The sequence below is a fragment of the Vombatus ursinus genome, unplaced genomic scaffold, assembly GCF_900497805.2.
Source record: "Vombatus ursinus unplaced genomic scaffold, bare-nosed wombat genome assembly UNPS02011014.1, whole genome shotgun sequence".
Lineage (NCBI taxonomy): Eukaryota > Metazoa > Chordata > Mammalia > Diprotodontia > Vombatidae > Vombatus > Vombatus ursinus.
The window spans coordinates 7,510,981-7,519,533 of record NW_020950792.1 but is presented as its reverse complement, the minus strand read 5'-3'; the positions used below and the strand labels follow the sequence as shown (position 1 = coordinate 7,519,533).

Below are 8,553 nucleotides of genomic sequence, written 5' to 3'. Positions count from 1 at the left end.
TAAATTGTCTATGGTACTTCTTAGCAAAATGTAATTTCTTTGATTATCTCTTTTAGTTCTATTTTTGCTCTTCCTTTGCCTCAGATCAGAAATGCTAAACTTGATTTTTCTTTATTTTTACAACAGCTAAAATATAATAGATTATGCTTGAGCCCATCATTTTAACTGTATATACCTTTCTGTTTCATGTTTATTTCTTATGAACAGTATATTATGGGAGTCTGGTTTCTAATCCATTCTGCTATCCTCTTACATTTTATGAATAAGTTCATACAATTCCATTCACAATTATGATTGCTAAATGCATGTTTCCCTTCATCCTATTCTATTTATCCTTTTTTTGTCCTGTTGCCACCTCAAGATGGCATTTCCTCCTTTAATCTACTCTCCTTCTTTTCTACCATCCTTTTCTTAGCCTCCCCTCCCCCACTTCCTATTGGTAAGATGGATTTCTGTAGCAAACTGCATGTAAATATGTTCTTTCCTCCTTGAACTAATTCAGATAACAGTGAGGTTCAAGCATTGCTCACTCCCCATTCCATTACTGTTGTTGTTTCAATAGATAATTTCAGAAGCAAGCAGCAAAGATGTGATATCCATCTACATACACACACACACACACACACACACACACAAACAAACAAACAAACAAAAAACAGTCTATACTGACATTTCATCATGGCATGGAGGTGGCCTTAGATTGTTGAAGGTCATGTAAATAGAACTCATGATGTGCCAGGTTCTACCAAGATGTAAAATTTAAAAGTATAGATCTTATAATAGACTATTTGGTAACAAAAGGTGACCTACATAAGTCTGGAACTCACAACCAGAAGATTAGTAAATAGATGTGCTTTGTTCTACTTTGTTTTATCATGATATTCCATTAAAATAAAATTAAAAACACCTTTTTTACTTAGGAAGTGATGGGGGCTGATTAAAATAAAAGGTCAAATGAGGGGTAGTGGCCCTAAAAATCACATATTTTATAGCCTTCTGGTTGGTCATCCTGCCTCAAGTCTCTCCTCCATTCCATTGTATCCTCCATTCGGTTGTCAAATTGACCTTCCTACAGAGGAAGGATGACCATGTCACTTTTTTACTCATTCTTAAATTCCAGTGGCTATCTAAAATTAAATATAAAATTCTCTGATTGACTTCTAAAGTCCTTCATAACTTGGTTCCTTGAGTAACAACCAAGAACTTCCAACTACATGGCAAGCCTATTCTTCCTAAATTGATTCCCTAGCCCTCTTCCTTGAGTGGATGATACGAACCTTCTCTTCTCTCCTAAAGACCTCAATACCTTTCCCACCTCTTTCTCTTCCAGATATTTTCTTCTTCTTTATGTAATATCACATTTGAGTATCTCTATGATGCTGTTACGCTCCTTCAGTGTCTTATGACCTCACATCTTAATGATGAAGTTGGATGTGATTATCTCTAAGGTCTTTTGCAGCACAAAGGGACCTTACACATTGTAGCTGAAATTTTGTTGAGTGGCTTTAAATTAATGAGATGAATTAATATAGTACTGTAGAAAATGAACTATGTTAACATCAACATTTTCTTTTTAAATGAAACCAGAATACATAATGAAGATTCAGTTAAATGAAAAGATCATAGGATTTTAGGTATAGTGCTGCAAAGGACCTTACAGATGAACACAACCTCCCTCCTAATTAATAAATGAGGTCATAAGACACTGAAGGAGAGTAACAGCATTAGCTGACAAATTTCAGATACTGAAGTCTGATTAGAGAAGAAACAATCAAGAAAAATATAGGGGAAAGAAGTAGATGCAGGTGAGAAGTGTAATTAAGGTCTGACTGACAATAGCTTAAGGCAATATTTGTTGGCATTCCAGTTTGTTGTGGCAGGCATCTACTAATTCTGGGTGAAAAGAAATTCAGTAGGCGAGGTTCTGAACATGAGAAAAGAAAGTTAAATCCACTGTAAATAAAACTTCCCTCAGTAGCCTCCAGGTACTGAGACTGTGGTAAACAGGTGTACAAAACAAATAATTCCCCAGTGTAATTCACTATGATAGCAATGAGAACGAGATAGAACTGAACCTTTTGCTTCCAGAAAGTATGGGAAACAAGGGAAATATTGTCAGTGCTCCTCAGAGAATGTACTGTTTCTGTTTCCACCAACCTAAAGTAACAACTATTTATTCACTAAAACAATGATCTCTCTAATTGAGAAGGTAAAAAGACTAAGGGGGTACTTCATTATATTAGTTATCAAAAAAAGGACTATTCTAATAAGAAAGAAGGGAAGAAGTGATTCAAGTAGAAATTTAAAAAGAAAAGGAACTGAAATAAAAAAAAATTACCCAAATCTGTATCATGAGGTGCAGTGGGATAGCGGGGTCGGTGTTGGAGAACCAAAAACAAAGGACTACTGAAAATTTGGAATTAATCTAGTAAGTTTTAAGTTATTCCTATAAAAGGTAGATTCAGACACTCTAAGGACAAAGTAGCTTATTGTGAGCTAAGGAATGCAAATGTGTACCCATAGTTGTCAGAAGCAAAGTCATCATTCAAACCTGGTCAAAGGAAAAAGAGATGAGAAATAGGTTGGGACTTTCCTTACTGGACTACAACACAGGTGCTAGTTCTTAACCTGAACTGAATGAAAAAGAGGCATGCTATGTTCCTTGGATATAACAGCCTCCATAGATTTATCTTATCTAATAACTGCTACTTAGATGAATCACTTAATGCTGTTTACCTCAGTTCCTCATCTGTAAAATGAGCTAGAGAAGGAAATGGCAAACCATTCCAGTTTCTTTGCCAAGAAAACTTGAAATGTGGTCATAGAGAGTTGGACATGACTAAAATAACTGAACAACAACAACAAACAAATGGGCTCAGGTTGGAGAGAGAAGAAACTTGAATGAGGAAAACTATTTTAAACCTATAGTCCACGTGAGACTGTTGAGGGTCTGAACAATAGGCTGCATGGAGAGAAGGAGACAGATACAAAAGATGTTTTAGAGGTAGAAATGGAAAGAAGTGGCAACTAAATGGATAAGGGGATAGAGTGAGAATGAAAGTAGGATGACAGAGTCATTGGGAACCTGCGTAAGATTAGAAGGATAGGAGTATTCTAAACAGAAATAGGGGTGGTACAGAGGAGTAGGTATGGACAGAAATATATGTTTTATCTATGTTGGCTTTGAAATCCTTTTGATACATCCTGTTAAGATTTGGGTGATGTGCATTGAAAGAAATATTAAATTCATGATTCTCAATAAAGTAATCAATTTAGACACTAAAGAGAAATAACAGAAGGGGTCCAAGATAGGCTTTTGTGTAGATCCTAAGCTAGAAATAAGATATAAAGAATAATCAGACATATAGGAGAAATGGGAGGGAACAATATCACAGAATCTGAAAGAAGAAATTGTATTCAGTTTAGCAGGCAGTCAAATTAATTATTTGTAATGAAAAATGACAATTTTACCTAAATTAATTTACTTATTTAGTGTCGTACAAATCAAACTAACAAAAATTATTTTACAGAGCTAAAAAAAAAATAACAAAATTCATTCAGAAGAACAAAAGGCCCAGAACATCATTGGAATTAATGAAAAGAAATGCAAGGGAAAGTGGCCTACCTGTACCAGATCTATAATTGTGTTACAAAGCAGTAATCATCAAAACTACTTGGTACTGGCTAAGAAATAGAGTGGAGGATCAGTGGAATAGGTTAGGTATACAAGACACAGTAGTCAATGACTACAGTAATCCACTGTTTGATAAACCCAAAGACTCCAGCTTCTGGGATAAGAACTCACTATTTATTACTAAGAACAAGACAAAACTGCTAGGAAAACTGGAAAATAGTATGACAGAAACTAGACATGGACCAACATCTTCACCATATACCAAGATAAGGTCAAAATGGGTACATGATTTAGATATAAAGGGTGATGCTATAAACAAATTAGGAGAGCAAGGAATAGTTTACCTGTAAGATCTATGGAGAACAGAAAAATTTATGACCAAATAAGAGATAGAGAACATCACGAAATACAAAATGAATAATTTTGATTATATTAAATTAAAAAGGTTTTGCACAAACAAAGCCAATGCAACCAAGTTTAGAAGGGAAGCAGAAAGCTGGGAAACAATTTTTACAGCCAGTGTCTCTGACAAATGTCTCATTTCTCAAATATATAGAGAACAGAGTGAAATTTATAAGAATATAAGTCATTCCCCAATGGATAAATGGTAAAAGGATATGAACGGGCAGTTTTCAGATGAAGAAATTAAAGCTAGCTACAGTCATATGAAAAAATGCTATAAATCACTATTAATTAGAGAAATGCAAATCAAAACAACTCTGAGGTACCATATCACACCTATCAGATTGACCAACATAACAAAACAGGAAAATGATAAATGTGGGAGAAAATGTGGGAAAATTGGAACACTAATGCATTGTTGGTGGAGTTGTGAAATGATCCAACCATTCTGGAGAGCAATTTGGAACTATGCCCAAAGGGCTATAAAAATGTACATAGCATTTGACCCAGCAATAGCACTTCTAGGGCTAGATCCCAAAGAGATCATACAAATGGGAAAAGGACCCACATGTGTAAAAATATTTATAGCAGCTCTTTTGTGGTGGCCAAGAATGGCTGAAAAAGTTGTGGTATGTGAACATAATGGAATACTATTGTTCCATAAGAAATGATGAGCAGGCAGACATCAGAAAAACCTGGAAAGACTTATATGAAGTGATACTGAGTGAAGTGAGAGAAACAAGAAGACATTGCACACAGTAACAGCAACACTATGTGTCAATTAACTTTTATAGATTTTGCTCTTCTCAGCAATGCTAGGATGTAAGATCAATCCAAAAGGCTCATGATGAAAAATGCTACCCACATCCAGAAAAGAACCATGGAGTCTGAATGCAGATCAAAGCATACTATTTTCTCTCTCTCTCTCTTTTGTTTCTTCTTTCTTGTATTTTTTTCCTTTGATTCTAATTCTTCTTTACAACATGACTAATGTGGTGGCGATATGTTTAATATGAATGTATATGTATAGCCTATATCAGATTGCATCCCCTCTTAAGAGGGGGAAGAGAAGGGTAGGGGAGAAAATTTAAAACTCAAAATCTTACAGAAGTGAATGTTGAAAACTAAAAACAAATAAATGAAATAATAAAAAAGGGAAAAAATATGTGGCACCTACCATGCACCAGATAGTATGCTAAGTACTGGACAATAGTATAAAATAGCACATAGAGGTGAAGAAGGATGAAGATCGTGGGGGGGGGCACCAGATTTGGTAATAGAAATCATTGGTAACTTTGGGAGAGTAGTGCTCAATAATGAGGTGTTGGGAAGCCAGATTGCAAAGGGATGTAACGTTGATGATATGTGAGGGGACTGAGGCAATGGCTATAATTTTTTTTTCTATAAAATTGGCTGAGAAAGGGAGGAGAGATGTTGAATAATAGTTAGAGGGTACTTGTGGGTATAATGAAGGTTTTTAAAGGATGGTGGAAAGAGACAAGTGCATTTTAAGCAGTAGAAAAGGAACTAGTATATAAGGAAAGATTGAAATTAAATGAGAGAGGGCAATTTGCTTAAGAAGACAGGAAAATATGAAAAGAGCAAGAGGAGATGGATTGGCCTAGACGTGGAGAAAGGTAAAGCACTTCACTAGTATCCACAAAATATTATAAGAATCAAAAAGTCTTTAGCTCATGGGGCAGAGCCCTTATTGAAGGAGTTACAAAATGTTACAGACATGAATCACACAATGTGAAAACCATGGAATGGTTTCCATTTGTCCTCTTTTTTATATTTTTTCTTTATTTTATTACTGTTATTAACTGCTAAATTCAGGAGGAATTTGAGATCATTTCCTACCACTACAGGCTTATTTGCTCACTCAGTTTTGACTTGTTTGAATTTTCAGTATATTTTCAAACAATTCCCTAATATTTATAGACATGCCTTGTGGTAACACCTGGTTATTAAGTTAATCTTTTAAACTTTCTTAAGGAGCAAGGGTCATCTTATACCACAACTTATTAACACAGGCTCACACTTCAAATTTTCTCTCTGCTCCTCCAAGTTGAAGGACTCAAGAATAAATGTCCATGCCAACCTTGAAGGGAAAGCAAAATTACTTTGAATGGAGGTTCAACCCTTTTAATTGTGCAGATGAACACCAGAGATAAGAAAATAAGAAATACATAGTTTTTTAATTAGCAAGACTTTTTTTGACATTGAAGTGAGGAAACAATGACACTTTCTTGCACACAAAATCCAGGGCACTAAGGCAACTTTCCTTTTAAGAAGTGTCTTAAAATAAGTATGTTTTATTTTAAATAAATCCTCCAGCATGGAATAGAAGGAGTTCATTGTCTTTGCTTGGAAGAAGGCTGTGTAAACAATATACTTGTCAAATGCATCTGTGCAGCTCAGCAACAGTTTCTTATTGGAAAAGGTATTTCCACATTGGTGACTGAAGACTTTTTGTCTCAAAATTCGATCTCTCCTTTGACTTGTTTCTCCCTTGACTCTACCCAGGCTTTATTAATAGTTCTCTTCATTTCATCATCTCCATCTTCCTAAGTTTTCTTCAAAACATGCATCAGCCCCTCACTAGGATCTGTGTCATTATCAAAGGAAAATTTTTCCTTCTCTTTGTACTCTTTCTCCACCTGGGTCAGGTAATCGCATTTCTGTTCCTGCTTCTTTTTGCATAGTACAAGAACTGTATCAGTTTTGATCTTTCTTAAACTACCTTCTACAGAGATGGGCTTAAAGAGGTTGTTGACAGTCACAGAGTAGTTTTTCCCATTAAGACTCTTTACAAGAACTTCAAAGAGCCTCCCTTTGAACTGTGTCTGTACATTCTCAGTGTGGAGTTGCTGAACACCATTTAAGGTGATGTAGATTTTCAAATATTTATCTGATTGATGCCATCCATAATTGCTGATTTTCACTGTGTACTCAACTGAAATGGGAGGCAACTACAGCTGCTGCTTTCTCTTTTCTTCTGTCTCTTCTGCTTTGTCTTGTGCTTAATTTCTGTCTCTAACTTGGACTTTTCTGCTGTTGGGACATCATGGACTCTTTTCCTACCGGCCTTTTTTTTTTTTTTTTACTTTTTTTTATTAATTTATTTTGATTTATCAATAATCACTTCCATATGCTTTTGAGCTTAAAATTTTTCTCTCCCTTCCTCCCCACCACCATCCCCAAGACAGTGCATAATCTGATATAGGCTATACATTTACATTCATATTAAACATATTTTCACATTAGTGATGTTGTAAGTAGAAATTAAAACCAATAGGAGGAACCATCAGAAAGAGGAAACAAAACTCAACAGAAGAGAAAAAAATTAGCACTTCAGCTTCCATAGTTCTTTCTTTGGGTGTGGATAGCATTTTCCATCACAAGGCCTCTGGAGATGTCTTAGATCCTTGTATTGCCGGGAAAGGTTAAGTTTATCAACATCAGTCATCATGCAACGTGGCCTTTCACAGCAACTCCTTCATTTCTTCCAGGTTTTTCCGCAGTTGCTCCACGGCTGCAGCCACGGCTTGCCGCCACCGCCAGGAGTAACGCGAGCTGCGACCACGCAGAAAAGAGGCCCTGGGATCCCACTCCGCAAGAACCCGGCTCAGACCGCTGCTTCCGCACCCGCTGCCAGAGCGCGTACCGACTGCCAGGAACCTCCACCCCCAGCGCGGCCTGCTCACGGATCTGGTGTTCGGCGGCCGCCCTCTAAGCCGCCTGCTGGAGGACAGCTTCATTTGCCCTCTTTAGAGGAAAAGAGATCTACAAACTCAACTTAATGAAATTATAGATCCATAGAATAATTGAAGTGTTGGTTTCGATTAATGACGGAGCATTCAATACACTTTTATTTACACTAACATGGTTCAGCATGTCCTTCCACCCAGATTGTACAGCAAGATTAAATTTAACCTTTGAATGATTGTTAGCTGCAATCACCAACCTGAGTGTTCTTTATTGCAGCTTCTCTAGTGCCAGCGATTTTCTCTGTAATTTGTAGATTTCATGTATTTAATGAGCGTATTCTTTTAAAAAAAAAATTGTGATTTCATTGGCATAAGAAGCTCCTGGTAAAGAACTCCTTCTATCAAAGCAGATAAGTATTTTGCAATTTAGACTTTTTTTTTTCTAGGCAATGGGGTTAAATGACTTGCCCAGGGTCACACAGCTAGTAAGTGTTATGTGTCTGAGGTCGGATTTGAATTCAGGTCTTCCTGAATCCAGGGCTGGTCCACTGTGCCGCCTAGCTGCTCCAATTTATGCATTTAGAAAGTTGTCTAGAACACCAAGAAGTTAATAAGGTCATGCAGAGTTTAACAGCTAGCATAAGTCAATGTTTCATTTTATTTTCTTTTTGGGGGGAGGTGTCACTCAAATGAAAAAAAAAGTTAACATATTGGAGAAATGTAAAAATGCATATATAGGTTGATAATTATTAATAGTATCTTAGTCAATCTTCTTTCTTTTTTGTTTAATTGAATTGGAGGTTGAAT

The 8,553-nt window shown here is 36.2% G+C and overlaps 1 pseudogene; it reads right to left on the bottom strand.

The window, feature by feature from the left end:
• Positions 1-6,513: 6,513 nt before the first annotated feature.
• Positions 6,514-7,797, bottom strand: LOC114038418 (annotated as a pseudogene).
• Between the last annotated feature and the right edge of the window lie 756 nt (positions 7,798-8,553).